The 16,743-nt window shown below is 42.2% G+C and overlaps 1 protein-coding gene across 4 annotated transcripts in view; it reads left to right on the top strand.

Annotated features, from left to right (window-relative positions):
- The first annotated feature begins 534 nt into the window (after positions 1-534).
- LOC110954774 (low-density lipoprotein receptor class A domain-containing protein 4) overlaps positions 535-16,743 on the top strand; it is a 284,512-nt gene continuing 268,303 nt past the window's right edge. For all 4 annotated transcript variants that reach the window (XM_051956436.1, XM_022199457.2, XM_051956437.1 and 1 more), the window contains exon 1: positions 535-696. The gene's annotated coding sequence lies outside the window, so the exon portion shown is untranslated. The remainder of the gene's footprint in view (positions 697-16,743) is intronic.

Raw genomic sequence — 16,743 nt, forward strand, 5'->3', positions numbered from 1 at the left:
GAATGACTGTACTGTGTCCAGTGAAGAACGTCCACTGTCAAAGCATGAAAACAGCTGGCTGCCACAGTAGAACACATTCTTGTGCTCAGTTTGTTCAGTCCTTTTGGAAAAAAAGATGGTATTAAAAATGTTTAAGCCTGTAGTGCTCCTGACTCAGTCTGCACAAAGACCCTGCAGATTTGGCAACCAAATCTTCCATGATCTAGAATTAAGAGGAAGTGGGATCACAGCTTCTGAAAACCAGAAATGCGTAGAGGCATTTTAAAGAATGCTTTTATTGCTGTGGTTTTATTTTGTTTGTCTAATTTCTCTGTGTTTAGCTGCAGCCTGAAATTCTTGATGTATGTTTGGTCCTAGATTGAACAAGTGAGAAGATCTTCCTGGAAAGTCCTTCAGCAAGACACTGAGCTGAAGATGCAGCTGGTCTGGTCCTGACCTGAGTGACCTCTGAAGCACTGAGGAGTCACTCTTTGGGAACTCTGGCTGCACTTTCTCCTGTGGCCTGCAGGTGTCGCCAAAGCCTCGCCCTGCGGCCGGCTGTCAGCATGTTCTGTACAGTAGGACAGCTGGGCTTTATTTTGCTTCCCAGCCTGGAAACAACTGTAGTGCAGTTGGACTTGACGTCTAGCAACACAACATCACAGACTTTAAACAAGCAGACACGGCGGCTTAGCACGTTAGCGACTGCATTTACAGGTAGGAAGCTCGCGACGTTTTCTTAGTTATTTCTGTCCACCGGTGTGTTTTTAAATGCATAATGCTGTTAGTCGTAGGCGGCTGGAGGAATGTTCTGCTCATGCTAGCTGCTGCGGTTAAACGCCAGTCGGGCTGTCCGGTGTGGGGGTCTGACTTTGGGCCAGACGCTGGAAGTTGCTGTGCGGAGTTGGAGCCGCTTTCCAAGCTGCGCCAGACAGCAGAGCTAAGCTAACTGAGCTAAGTTAGCAGCAGGCAGGCAGGCTGGCTGGCTAGCCCTGGCACCCGTCCATCCGCCGGGGCCACAGCAGCACCAGCCCGCTATGTCTCTGTCCCTGCGGGGTACCGCTTCCTCTCCCACTGACCGTGACCTCCGCCGTCATATTTATCACCCTGAGCTGACACACAGATGAAGTGTGTTTGTTCAGTTTGCCCGCTGTGTCGTTAGCTGTCTTGTCCTGTATGAACTGATGAAGAGGCTAGCTCTGAAGCTAGATTAGAGAGCTGATAACCCGAGTTGTCACTCAGATTTTAGGCCAGGAGGCTGCCCAACTTTTTACTGCAGATGATGAGTTGCTGTCACTGAGTAGCCTCATCTGGGCTGAGCTGAGCTGCTGCAGAGCTGTGGGTGGGGTGAGGACCACAGTGGGGCACACAAACATCCACTACACCCATATCCACCCTCTTACTCTTCCCAGTACAGAAGTAATACATATTCTGGGAATGCCATGGCCTCAGACACCTACCAGGCTGCACATGTCCCCCTCCCACCCTGGTGGTCTTATAGATCCAGAGGATAATGAGGGTTAAACCAACAGTGCACATCCGTGATAAGTTCTATATTGTTCTAAAAGTTGGCTCCCATTCTCATTTAAAGAAACACAGAAGTCAGCATCCAGTACACAAGAGTCCATGTGATGCAGAGTATGAAACGTTGATCCATATGTGATGCTGTGCAGCAGCAGCGCTCTGGTCTTCCTGCGCACTGATCGGGTTTACATTAATTTCATTACTGAGCCCTGTTCTCTGGTGAGCTGCATGAAGGGCAGGTTTTTTTTTTTTCCAGTGTGAATCTGGTAGAGAGACATTCAAGTACATGTTTAGTGTGAGCTTTGTTCCTTGCCTGGCTGGCTGTACACATAAGCCCCCTCCAAACCTATCATGCCTCTGCTTGTCCTGAAGGTTTAGGACCTCTCGAAGAGGAAGAGTCCTCCAAGCTTTGAAGTATTGTTATTTCATGCTGTTTATCATTGTTTTTCACCTGTCTGTGACCCCACCCTCCCGAATGCACACACACATTCTGCCTCTCTAAAGTTCCATTGTTCTTGTCTCTCCATCCCATTCACACACTCTTTCGCCCATGTACGTACTCCACACTCTCCTGACACACACCCAGCCTGGTGCGTTGTGGAGTTTAGATGCTGTGTCAGAGTCCTTGGCTGTGGCAGCGGAGTGCAGCAGCGTAGGAAGCTGGAGTGGGTGCTATTGTATCTTTATCCTCTGCTGCAGCGCTGATGAGGTGAGCTGTTCAGGTAAAGCTTGTTAAGTCGGGTTCAGTAAAAGGACGCCCGTGGATAATGATGAACTGGTAAATATTGCCAGCATGTCAGGGTGTCGTGGTTAAGACTGTCATGAATTAAGGTATTAAAACTGTGATAGGCAAATCCTGTGGGGAAGTTTAGCCATCCAGAAAAAAAAACATCAATCAGCCACAGCATCAAAACTAGCTGCATGATGTCATGTTGGCTGAAGGGCATGGGACCTCTGAGGGTGTCTTGTTGTTGTGCTGTCTGGGATCAGGGTGTTGGCTGTGGATCCTTTGGGTCCTGTGACTTGCAGGGTGGGGTTTGTCCTGATCACTGTCATTAATTTCACTGGTCAGTGGTTTTAATGTTGTGGCTGGTTGATGTCCACTACCATTCAAAAGTTTGGGGTCACTTAGAAATGCATTTATTTTTGAAAGAAAAACATTTTTTTCTATGAAGATAACATTAGATGAATGATAAATCCAGTGTAGACATTGTTAATGTGGTAAATGACTATTCTAACTGTAAACAGCTGATTTTTAATGGAATATCTCCATAGGGGTTCAGAGGAACATTTCCAGCAACCATCACTCCTGTGTTCTAATGCTACATTGTGTTAGCTAATGGTGATGAAAGGCTCATTGATGATTAGAAAACCCTTGTGCAGTTATGTTAGCACATGGATAAAAGTGTGAGTTTTCATGGAAAACATGAAATTTTCTGGATGACCCCAAACTGTTGAACGGTAGTGTGTGTCTTATCAGATATCGCAGAGGTGTTTTCAGGTATGAATGACTGGACCTCTGCTTAGGTTAGAGGTGGGTGAAGCACAGTGAGAATTCTGTCTGGTCCTTGGACTCCTTCTGTCCTCATGATCGATGCTGTTCACTTCACCTGCCAGTAGTTTTAATGGAGTGGAGGATCAGTGTGTTTGGCCCCCAGGCATAAGATGAAGGTTCATTCCATAAAATAATGTATGTATGCTTTTCCACAAGTCTACTGAAGATAAGAATGTAAAGACAGGTCTTTAAACGATAACAGTGATGAGCCTATGTTGACCCTTTTCTATACATTATTTCTGGTAGTGTTTGGGCAGACAGTACAGCATTCTCCATGGCTGTCTTTACTCTTGTACAGCATATAAAGGCATTTAAAGCTCTGTCAGCTTCTGTTCCAATAAGCTCAGATCCATAATTTATTTTCGTGAAACTGAGAATGATTTCAAACTAATTCACTGTGCTGAAGTCAAATGCATTCACATACAGTAAACTTGCACCTCCAGACTCCTGGACCAGGAGGATATTTCTTTGACTGAATGGATGAAGCCATTTCACCGGGCATGCTGTTAACAAGTTGTTGACAGGTTTTTTTCTGCTGCTGACATTTGTGGTAATTACATCATGATGACATTCAGTTAAGTCTATGTACAGTTTTAGATTTATAGTTAAGTTTTTCCTCATATCTTGAATCTTTTATGACCAACGAAGCAGCAATCGGAGTAAAATGATTCAACATTCTGATAGTTTGACAGTAAGTACAACATGTTTACGTCAAGCCTTGCACACTTTAAAGTAGAACACACGCAATAACCCAAATACAGAAATCTCTCATGTGAAATGGCCACAGATGTTTAGCCTTAAGTAGACCATGTTGTTTTCATGTGGAACCTCGTCACTCATACTTTTAAACTAGTGGAGAATGTATTTTTAGAGGCCTTTAAGGCTTGTAGGCTCTCAACAACACCAACTAGATTTCATATTCTATTCTGTCACATATAAAATTATTTTAGAGTCGAAATAAAATTTGCCATGGACATTGTAGGTCCCCAGTTTTTGTGCTGCCCTTTGCATGTTTTTCCCATGATTAACATGTGATGGCTGTAATGTGCTGCAGTGAGTCGCGAAAATGAGACAGAAAAGGATTTTGAGACTACAGGGTCGCTGACACTGATGAACACAATACAGGTTTTAAAATCAAAATACACGACAAATGAAGTAACTAATGACACGTTTGTCAGACGTTAAGGATACCCACAATGCATTTGGTGAGAGAAACTTTAACAAGAGGAATCCAGAGGGCAGCTTTAACATTTACTGAGAGGTCGGGTTGTGGTTGTTGAATTGTGGTAAATTTTCACAGATGTCGTATCACATCTGCGTCTAGCTGGGCAGGGCTAAATGGTTGACATTTTTAGGATGACATTCATGAAATATTTCAAAATCATATGAACTAAAGTACTTAAAAAATCACTAATTTCACTGCAGTTCAGTTCAGTTTTATTTATATAGTGTGAATTCACAGCACATGCCATCTCACAGCGCTGAGCACAGTGAGATACAGACCGCATGGATTTTTAACAGAGAACCTAACAATGCAAAATTGCCTATTGATTCCATATGAGCAAGCAGTCAGTGATGGTGGGAAGGAACAAAAAAACCCCAACAAAACTCTAAAATAGGGAGGGTAAAAAAAGCAGAACCAGGCTCAGTGAAGGTGGCCATCTGCCTCAACTGGCTGGGGTGAGAGTGGGGATGAGGGAGGTGGAGACAGCAGCATAAAACTAAGCTAAGTTTAAAAAAAATGAGTCTTTAGTTTATAGTGATGTGTTTGATTCCACAGAGATCCGCATGTCTTGTTTGTTTACAGCACTTCTTCATTCTGCATTTTCAGGCGTATCACTCAATAAGCAGAAGTTTGCTGAGTTATCATTAAACTGTCCAACATGTCAATTTATATACATATACTACCGTTCAAAAGAAATGTCCGTATTTTTAAAAGAAAAACTTTTTGTTTTCAGTGAATCCAGTCTAGACGTTATTAATGTGGTAATTGACTATTCTAGCTGGAAACGGCTGATTTTTATTTTTTAAGTTTTTTTTTGGTCTTTTGGCTTTATTACATAGGGACAGTGTAGAGGCAGACAGGAAAGGAGAGAGAAGTGTTGGGGGGAAGAAATGCAGTAAATGGCCATGAGCGGGAACTCAACCCAGGCCATTGCGTCGGGGACTGGCCCCTGTTCATGTGTCGCCTGCTCAACGTTGAGCTATCCGGGCGCCGGAAACAGCTGATTTTTAATGGAATATCTCCATAGAGGTACAGAGGAACATTTCCAGCAACCACCACTCCTGTGTTCTAGCTAATGGTGTTGAAAGGCTCATTGACGATTAGAAAACCCTTGTACAGTTATGTTAGCACATGAATAAATATTCATAGAAAACAGGAAATTGTCTGGGTGAACCCCTAACTTTTGAATGGTAGTGTATATGTACGCATAAAATCATACAGATTATTTAGATAATGCTAATAATAATAGATTAAAAAACAGCATAAATGTGATTAAAGTTCCATCAGGAGGTCTGTTGCAGGTTGTGTTGTGTTATGAAGCTGCAAACATGACTTTGTCAGGGCATCAGATTTGGTGGGACATGCAGATATTCTCATCTGTGACTGATTTTACCAGGGATGTATATTCCTCTGCTGTAGTTTTGGCATAAAATTCTCCTTTGCATCCACACACTAGATGATGTCTCACAGACAAATAGTTTTGTTTCTTTGCTGGGACACAGTTAGAACATTACTATGTGTTTTTGTTCATATCTGATATAGTTCACTCCCAGCTGTGGATTTTTCTGTTAATTCTGTCCAAAGGGGTTGATGTTTATGCACCGTAGATATTCAGACTTTCAAGTATGGTGAACAACTCTTTCTTTCCAAGTTCATCTAAACACCATGCAGTCTAAACAGCATTAAAACATGCAAGATACATGTGAAATTATTATCTAGTGAAGAGTCTAGTCCTTATGATATGCTTGTGTAAAAGGCAGATATAACGGGCAATTAAGGCACTGCAGTCTCTTGTTTAATTCAGCCTTTATTTAAACCAAAAATCACACAGAGGGCGAAGTTTCCCTTTTTTAAGGTCATCTCTAAGCGCAGGCTAAACTGCGAAGGTAGAGTCTATTAATATATAAGTGAATAAAACCCATCAAGTCATGAAATAATAAGGAAGTGGCAAAGTTGAGGGGAAAGTCAGCGGGCAGACAGTGTGTATTATTAGCTCCAGTTATGTCTCCTCGTCTACCAGGTTGAGATGTGTGAAGCAGACACACACTGTACGAGCGCCTCAGAGCCAGACTTCTGCGTCCATCTGTCTGTTTGTATTTCTGTCTGTCTCTTTGTTCTTACTAGACTGTGTGTGTGTGTGTGTGTGTGTGTGTGTGTGTGTGTAACTGTAACTGACCGTCAATCCATGTGTGTGTACTGCGAGCGTGTGTGTTTCGCCCTTTGCCAATTAGCGGCTTCTCACCTCCCGAGGCGAGAGGCTGAGTGTGTGTTAGACAGAGGAGGGAGACTTGACAGGGCTTGTCTGCTGCTGACGGCTCAGCCTTAACCTGAACTCTCACAGTGCTCGCTTTCTCACACACACACACACACACACACACACACACACACTTCAGTCTGAGCATTGAACTCACACACAAACACACACACACACACACACACACACACACACACACACACACACACACACACACACACACACACACACACACACACACACACACACACACACACACACACACACAGGACGCGAGCCCCAGCCAGTTGTTGATAATGCAGCCTTGTCTGTCTCTGAGTCCATGTGACACGCCAAAATGTGACAGTATTGTGTTGGTGGAGCGAAGGCGCGAGACGGCAAAAACGAGTGCCAGCCTGCACCAGAGTGTGTGTGTGTGTGTGTGTCTTTGTCTGGATTGTGCTCATTGGAGTGTGTGTCATTGTATGTACAAATACGCTGTCTGTTACTGTGTGCCTGCAGAAAGTGGTGTGTATGTGACTTTATAGAGTGAAAATAATGTAAAAGCGTGGTATGTTTAAAGGTGTATGTTTATAAGCAAAACAGACTGAAGAACCTCAGCGGCTGCCCGGAGAAACACCTTAAACACTAAATCAGTTTGCTCAACTTTCTTCTCTTTGCAGCCGTTTTCTTTTTCAACATTATCGTCTTAAATAGATTTTTCATGCTGCTGTATAATTAATCAATAAAAGTTCATTATATTTATGCTACAAGCTCAGTCTAATCTTCTCTGCAACGACTTGAAAAGGTTTTTGAGAAACAGCTTGATGCCACAATTTCTTTAAAGTAATTTGGCAACCCTTAAAAACAAATCTATGTTTGAGATGCAGCATGTCCTTTGAAAAATTGTGCATTGCACATTCTCGCCAAAGAAAGGAAAGCGTTTTTAATATCTCTATTCCAATTTCAGTGTTTTCAAGATTTTGTCTTGGCCAGAACCAATCTGCTCGCTGAGTTCTGACTGAATACATCCCAAAATGTTGTGCTAGTCAAATGAAAGATCAAAGTGCTGCGTGAAACCCTCTGAGAAAAGCCGTGGTTTTATTTTTAACCCCAGTTGGCATACCATGATAAGTTGATCAAAGAAGTTATTTGCCAAAACATGATATATTCTTCCGCCCTAACCCTGCAGAAATCACAGCGTTGAGGTGCGTATCCTGTGTGAAAGTTAATCTCAGTCATTCCCTCAACACAGAGCAGCTTTTCAGAGATACAGGATTTTTGTTCAGGTTTTCAAAGCTGCAGCCTGTTTGACGCCATGATTTTGTTTATCTCTGCTGGAGATTTCATGGGTTGTGGAAACAATTTGCTAGATTTAAGCATAGTTTTTTTCTGAGCAGAAATATTACATGGTGGAGCGTCATCGGTAGGCCAGTAAGTGCAGCAGAGTCGATGCTGGGTGCTGATAGAAGGGCTGATATGGTACCAGGGGTTTTGTGTTGAAACTAGCTCTGGAACTGGGCAGTTTAATCAGAAGCTCAATCTGCAAATATTTTCATAACTGAATAATCTTTTTAGTCAGATTTTCATCAGATATTTCTGTTCTGTTTCTGGCTTCTCAGATATGAGACTTTGATGCTCTTCTTTCTCACATATGATAGTAAACTGAATATTTAATCCACCAAGAAACGCGGCAGACTTATGTGATGATCGGCATATGTCTGTCTGTCTGTTAGCAGTATTATTAACAAACGGAATAATTGATACAGATGAAATTTTCTGGGAAAGTGAGAAATGACACAAGGACCAAGTGATTAGATTTTGGCAGTGATGCGGCGTATACACACGTGGACAAAATTGTTGGTACCCCTCAGTTAAAGAAGGAAAAACCCACAATTCTCACTGAAATCACTTGAAACTCACAAAAGTAACAATAAATAAAAGTTTATTGAAAATTAAATAATCAAAATCAGCCATCACTTTTGAATTGTTGATTAACATAATTATTAAAAAAAACAAACTAATGAAATAGGGCTGGACAAAAATGATGGTACCCATAACTTAATATTTTGTTGCACAACCTTTTGAGGCAATCACTGCAATTAAACGATTTCTGTATTTGTCAATGAGCGTTCTGCAGCTGTCAACAGGTATTTTGGCCCACTCCTCATGAGCAAACAGCTCCAGTTGTCTCAGGTTTGATGGGTGTCTTCTCCAAATGGCATGTTTCAGCTCCTTCCACATATGTTCAATGGGATTCAGATCTGGGCTCATAGAAGGCCACTTTAGAATAGTCCAACGCTTTTCTCTCAGCCATTCTTGGGTGTTTTTGGCTGTGTGTTTTGGATCGTTGTCCTGTTGGAAGACCCATGACCTGCGACTGAGACCAAGCTTTCTGACACTAGGCAGCACATTTCTCTCCAGAATGCCTTGATAGTCTTCAGATTTCATCGTACCTTGCACACTTTCAAGACACCCTGTGCCAGATGCAGCAAAGCAGCCCCAAAACATTACTGAGCCTCCTCCATGTTTCACCGTAGGGACAGTGTTCTTTTCTTCGTATGCTTGGTTTTTGAGTCTATGAACATAGAGTTGATGTGCCTTACCAAAAAGCTCCAGTTTGGTCTCATCTGTCCAAAGGACATTCTCCCAGAAGCTTTGTGGCTTGTCAACATGCATTTTTGCAAATTCCAGTCTGGCTTTTTTATGAGTTTTTTTCAGCAGTGGTGTCCTCCTTGGTCGTCTCCCATGAAGTCCACTTTGGCTCAAACAACGACGAATGGTGCGATCTGACACTGATGTACCTTGGCCTTGGAGTTCACCTTTAATTTCTTTGGAGGTTGCTGTGGGCTCTTTGGATACAATTCCAACGATCCGTCTCTTCAATTTGTCATCAATTTTCCTCTTGCGGCCACGTCCAGGGAGGTTGGCTACTGTCCCGTGGGTCTTGAACTTCTGAATAATATGAGCCACTGTTGTCACAGGAACTTCAAGCTGTTTAGAGATGGTCTTATAGCCTTTACCTTTAAGATGTTTGTCTATCATTTTTTTTCGGATGTCCTGGGACAATTCTCTCCTTCGCTTTCTGTTGTCCATGTTCAGTGTGGTACACACCTTTTCACCAAACAGCAGGGTGACTACTTGTCTCCCTTTAAATAGGCAGACTGACTGATTATGAGTTTGGAAACACCTGTGATGTCAATTAAATGACACACCTGAGTTAATCATGTCACTCTGGTCAAATAGTTTTCAATCTTTTATAGAGGTACCATCATTTTTGTCCAGGCCTGTTTCATTAGTTTGTTTTTTTAAATAATTATGTTAATCAACAATTCAAAAGTAATGGCTGTTTTTGATTATTTAATTTTCAATAAATTTTTATTTATTGTTACTTTTGTGAGTTTCAAGTGATTTCAGTGAGAATTGTGGGTTTTTCCTTCTTTAACTGAGGGGTACCAATAATTTTGTCCACGTGTGTAGTCTGGATCCATGGATTTGATAAAGATTATTGTATCATTGTGAGATAGCGTCACTGTAACCATGACAACAAGTGAACACTACGTCAGCTGCCTGCTGACGATCACGATTGTGATTCTACTACAAATCCACCGCTGCAGACTTATCTGTCAGAAATCACACAAGGAACAATTGATTAAAGCCATGTCCACACGTAGCCGGGTGTTTTTAAAACTGAATATCTGCCCCTCTTCGTTTAGGAAAAAATCTGCGGCCACACGTCCCCGTTTCTACAAAAATCTCCATCCACACGTAACCAAATAAATGTAAATATATGTCAAGCTATCCAATCGGAATAAGCTTTCACCCAGAAGCGGCAGCGTCTCTCGTGTCTGCGCTCCTACGCTCCTAAAACTCTGCTTATTTCTGTCCACACGTAAACGCATACCCGGGGTTTTTCCCAAATCTCCACTTTGGCCGGAGTTTTCCAAACCTCCGTTTGAAAAATCAAAAAGCTGCGTTTACGTGTTGATGACGGGCCGAATGGTAGACAAATGTATGCGTTTTATGATTTACCCGGCTACGTGTGGACAGGGCATAAATTGTGGAGGGGATTCAGTATCCGTACATAACGTACACATGCAGAACACACACCTGTGCTCAGCGCAGTCATTTTGTTTGTGGGTACATCTATGTTAAAAGATTACATTGTATGTTGCTGGGATTTCTGATCATCAATAACCAATAAATAAATGCTGCAATTCTGGCAATGCCGTGTGGGGGAATGAGCAGCCTGAGACAGCCTGCTGAGTGCTTTTGTTGCAATGGATACTTGTAAGACAGAACAAGACATTTGAAGACGTCACCTTATTTTACGATAAAATAGTCATTTTTCCATGTTTGCAGTTTTTTTTTGTAAAAGTTAAAATGATTAAATACAGTTTTTAAACGTAAAATGACGCCAAAACACACGCATCCGTAACCAGACCTGAAGTCGGCGGGCTAAGATCTGGTTATATCAGAACCATTTACAATTTTGATGACACTTTCCATGCTAATGGCTGAGGCTTTATAATTTTGAATCTGCCTTAAAAGTAGTGAACGATACCCGCCCCAACTGACTTTAGTAGAACATTTGTGTGGGATTGTCATTTCTAGCAGGAGATAAACTTCACTCTGCTTCATATGTTCATATGCCAGAACAGCTCTGACTCGACAGTGCATGGACACCGCCGGACGTTGGGGGTCCTGTGGTGTTTGGCCTCTGCCCAGCTCAGTGCACGCTATGGATTCTTCACCAGACTGGGATCTGAGGAGTTTGGATGCGGGGTCAGCACCTTGGGCTTTTAAGAAGTTTTCATGGTGTGGCAAGACGCATTGTTATCGGTGGAGTGCTGTTGTCGTTGGAGATGATGTGTTCGGTCTGCTCTGTGCTTTCATAGGTGGTAATGTTACATCTACATTAATGCCAGGATCCAAGGCTTCCCAGCAGAACGTAACATGGAGAAGGTATTCACAGGTACTGTATAAATGTCAAGGTAAATAAATTCATGAAAAAGAAGGTGCGTTTTTATACTGATTTGAGTTTTTTTTTTGGTGTCTGATGAAACATTTCTTCTGACCTGAGTATTTCTGAGTTTGCGGTTATAGTGCTCTTCTGCAGGCGCTCAGGAACTATTGGTCTCTCTGTCACATTTGATATCTCTCTTCCATGCAGGTGGTATTTTGATGAAATCTGGTGGGATTATTTCATCTGAGCTGGATGCTTTATCTTTTCTGTAATAAATGAACTAGTCTATATGGATAGCTGCTGTATTTATTCTAACATGCATTATCTCAGATACCAATAATTGGATTTTGACAAAACCTGGCAAATGATACATCTAATCTTATTCTGGCACTCTTCAGATTGCACAGGCTGAGGCAGGTTCTACAGTTACAGTCTGAGGAGGTGGGACATTTGGTTCTTATTTGTTCCTGAGGAGGACTGCATCACGCATGGTGGAAGGCACGCTTGCTGTTGCTTTGCCATCATTATGATGGTTATCGTGAGTAAACACACTTCTTTCTCCACCAGGAGTCATTCCCCTCTCCTCATTTATCTTGCCTTTTGCTTCTTTGGGAGCCCACTTGCCAGAGATCTCAGCCCCTCAAGCTTTAGAGGAGAGAAACTCCCCAGCATTTGGCTAATAGCTCTGCAGTTCCCACACTGATTAGCAGTAGTCCACAAAGTGCAGTATTAAGTCATTGATTAAGTAGTTAAGAAGTCCTAGAAACAACCCAAAAGTGCTGGAGACAGCAATTTGATATTGTTTTACTCTTTAAGCCTGTTTCACCAAAGACATTTAAACAGTTTTGTCAAACAGTGCATTCACTTACTGCTAGAGTGCTTTTAATACAGTTCGTCCTTGTTTGCATAGCTTCATTTAACCACAAAGTCTAAGTAGGAATTTAATAATTCAGTAAAGCCCCTGCATGAGAGAAAGAACTGGAGAATGAGACACACACACACACACACACACACACACACACACACACACACACACACACACACACTGATTTCACATTGATGCAGTTACCCTGAAAACCTCCACTTCTGAGGTTTTTCCATTTTACTCAAATTAAAGATTTACATGCTCTTTTATGCAAAGCATTTCACAGCACTGCAGACTATGAATCTCATTGAAAACATTAAAAAGATAGTTTCAACAATAACCGCTCAGTCAGTGGGAAAAATAAACCAGCATTGTCCTCAATTCATGAATAGTTTGAGATGTATTCATCTGACAGCTGGAGATGTTTCCCAGTAGCTTCATGATGAGATACAGCAGGGTGTGTATTTTACTGTGTGTGTGTGAGTGTGAGGTGGACGTACCCTTCCTGAGGAATGCTGTGCTGAGTGCTGCTCTGCTCTCGTGTGGTAATTCAATAGACTGGCTACATGAGCCACATTCTGCACACACTCCTGATTATGTCTGCATGTGTGTGTACGTACCGCACACTTATCCATTCATCTGTGTGTGCTTATCTGAGAGTGTGCACAACTGGGTATTATACAGCTGCAGATTGTGTTCGTCTCTTCAGCCGTACTTCCACTTGTATGTCTGCAGTGTGTGTGTATGTGTGTGTGTGTGTACTTAAAATAGCCGTGGTTTTAGTGCTCTTGTTCTCGTGGTGCTAGTCTGAGACGTCTGCAGCCCGCCTTTGTTTGAGCGCCGTGTTGTCGAGCAGACCTTTTGCTAAAGGCTGAGATGTTAGCAGGCTGTGGTCTCTGCATTATTGATGCAGTCTGTGACGGGGCGGCGCAGGCCATAGGCTACAACTTAAAAAATCACAAGGTGGAGTGAACTCCAGCTGAACTCGCAGGGAATTTAGCAGGAGACCGCAGAGACTGGGGGCCTTTCTGGCTTCAGTCTAAAACTGAGGTCTCTTTAATCGGGAGCTGAGAGACGACCTGATTCCGGTGACATGACGAGTTTACCAGTGCATTTTAATGAGCCCGGGTCCCAGGGCGAGACTCAGATGATTAAATTTGGCTCATGGGCCGGAAAAGTTTAAGACAGTCTGCCTTAGATAGGGGCTGAGCTGCACTGAGGACACAAGGACTACATGAAAAAACTACTCAAGGCCATAAAAGGAAATTATACATCCTACCTTGTTTCACTTAGCGGTTACACAAAGAAAGAACATTTGAGTATTAAATTATTGTGATTACTGTAATTATTTTGAGGCGCAGTAGCCCTGACAAGAGACATATTTATAATATTGTGGCCAAAAGTGAAGCTGCAGATGCTGATGTTTTGACTTTTTTTTGTTAGTGTAAGATTTTTCTATAGGATTTTCACTGTGCACTTATCTCAACGCTGCACATTCAGTTTGGGTTTTCTGTTGATGTTTGAAAGAGGACTGTGGAGTTGTACTTGGTTTCTTGCAGGAAGTTAGATGTGACTACTGTAGCTACAGCCTCCTGGATCACTTGATTTATCAGAAAAAACTGGTGAAGGGGATCCAGGGTAGCACCTACCCTGCCCCTGTCCAAGGAAAATTTGACTACCAGCACCACCACCAGTCACTAATTAGCTCAGAAACCTGTTGGTTTAATCTGAACAAGACATTAGGTTGAAGACAGACAATTTGTGGTTTTGTGTGGATTATGTGCCAGTGTGGCCCCGCAGTACTTCTTTACTGAGCCACCCAAAACATTACGCAACTGCATTATCCATTAAATAACAGAAACATTCACAGGCTGAGATGCAGTGCTCATCGCGACTTGACTCGAGTGAGGATCTGCCATTTTTCTTGCAATTATTGATCGAAAATTCCATACTAACCTTTCAGCATCATTCAGGTGGTCTTAGAGGAAACTCCATTTTCTGAGCCTCCTCCTGGCTGTTTTCAGAGTTTAGAAAATCTAGCCCGTGGCAGGACATTTTAGCCAATCACAGGGCTTCACACCGATCACATTCCAATTCAAGTCACAAATGAATATATACTTTTAGCTTGGCTGTTGTGCTTCTGTGGTGCGAGGGGCTTAGAACAGAGGGGGGAGCTGCAGTAGGAGGGCAGTAAATGTTTAAATTGTGTGTTTTCTCTTTTCCAGATTTCTTCCGACTGCAGCTTTAATGTGCAGCATCAGTGTCCTTTTAAGTAGCACATTGAGACCGATCATGTTGCCTCTTTTTAATGAAGTGGTACCATATAGGAAGCTTTGGTGCTCACTGCTCACTTTAATCTGCATTTGCACTTCTTTTGTTGTGATGAACATGATCAGGTCATTTTCTGCATCCATTATACCTGAGCTGGTGTTATTTACATGGTTATTTCATTTTATGGAGTGATGATTGGAAGATTTGATCTTAATTCCAGCTACTGAAAAGCAGACTAAGCTGTACAGTGTTATCGTACCCAGCTGAAATATCCACATTCAGATTTCCTTGGTGATAGAGAGCAATAGTCAGGGTGAGGAGAAAATACGCAAAGGAAATGTCTTTGTTAAATCAAATACATGAATAGGATAAGATTTAAAAGCATTTTTTAGATGTGTTTTTGCTTTCATTAGATGGCAATAAAGATCCCTGACCTGACTTGACCTGTGGACATGGTGACTGCATGGTCAGTGTTTTATACCGCCTAACTGAGCTCTCTGCCAGAAACTAAGAATGCAGAAAACCAGCATTCTCCAGTGTGGAGTCATATAACTACATTATGTGTCTAGAGATATTCTTTGCCTGTCCATCTTCTTTTCTCACCGATACCTGGTGTTTTAAACACATACTGCGACAGCATGAGGAGGACAGACACAACAGGTGTCCTTTTGGTTCTGCTTAAGGCTACATATTGGTGTGATTGACAGAACAAGCAGACATAAACACGAATCAACATCTTTCAGTGTAGCTTTAGATAACTTCTAGCTGCTTCTAGCTAATCAGCTGTGGCTGTGGCTAATCGCACACCTCCTTATTGTTAAGCAGCTCTCTGTAGCCCTGGAAGTCCATCCACTGATGGTGAGTGCAGCTACGGGTGCAGTTGGTAATTCCTGAACAAGTCCTGCTTGTACGTGTTTGTCCAGGTCATGCACAACAAACTGACTAAAAAGCATACATTAGTTTGCACTGTAGCGGAGCTCTAGCACTTTGATCATATGCTTAAAACTGTTGTTTTCTAGGCTGACTATGGTTGCTTATCCACAATGATAAACATCCTTAACGAATTAGTTATTGCTTTAGTACGGAAGTCAAAGTCATGACTGATCTTCAGGCAGTACTGTACTTTATATTGTATTCTTTCAAGTCCAGTTCTGTCTCCAGCTGTGCTGCAGGTTCACTCCACAACTCTGGCTACAAAGTAAGTTAGCAGGCATGACTTTTGTGTTCACTTTGTGCAGCTAACTTTCCTTTGTACCCTTGTATCTTTTATGTATTCGTCCATTAGAAATTTATGTATGCAAGTTATGAAAAGTATTTAATGGAAGCTCTGAGTCCCTGCGTATAAGTTTTAGAAATGTGAGTTTCTTGGTACGCATATTTTTCAGGTCAGAATTCATCATACAAATGTGATCTCTGATAAGACATGTTTATGTAATGCAATACATTTATGTATATTTATGTAATTCTAGTTGGCATCAAGAAGTTATTATGCCAAGAAACTTGCAGACCCTCTCAAACTGGTACTGCTGATGCCACGGAAATGCAAATGAGCAGATGACGTCATCTTGCCCTCAGGACAGGAGCAAGAGTTTTAACTCAGGAACAAAAATCTGCCAGTTGGCATTCTGTAGTGAATCACACACCCCTGTTTTAATGAAGGATGCAATGTTACAACAATCCTCTTCTTTTACCTTACAAGACTGGACCTTTGTCAGTGTTATGCGGTTACATGTAGTCACACAGACAAGGGGAGAGTTTATGTTTTGTGGTCACATGTCATAGAAACTGTTTGGTTAGATGCCAACAGATGTGTCCTTGAGTCTGCTGCTGCAAGGCTTTTTCACTGCAAATCATCTGAATTTGTCTTCTGCCACTCACTGTCCAGTAAATGATTGCTGTCTCTGGTTGTCTTGTCGTCGGTGCCTCGCTGGAAGGAGCTACCTCGGCCTACTATACTGTGTCAGCCACTTCGCAGCAGATAATTACCCTCTTTTCATTCCTAGTTCTACTATAAGCCGTCATATTTGACAGAACAAGTCGTGAAAGTGTGAAAATTTGCAAGTCCACTCTCAATAGTGAAGTATAAAATTGGTTCAGCTCAACTGCCATGGTAAAGTATGTTCAC

The sequence above is a fragment of the Acanthochromis polyacanthus genome, chromosome 12 (assembly GCF_021347895.1).
Source record: "Acanthochromis polyacanthus isolate Apoly-LR-REF ecotype Palm Island chromosome 12, KAUST_Apoly_ChrSc, whole genome shotgun sequence".
Taxonomy (NCBI): Eukaryota; Metazoa; Chordata; class Actinopteri; family Pomacentridae; genus Acanthochromis; species Acanthochromis polyacanthus.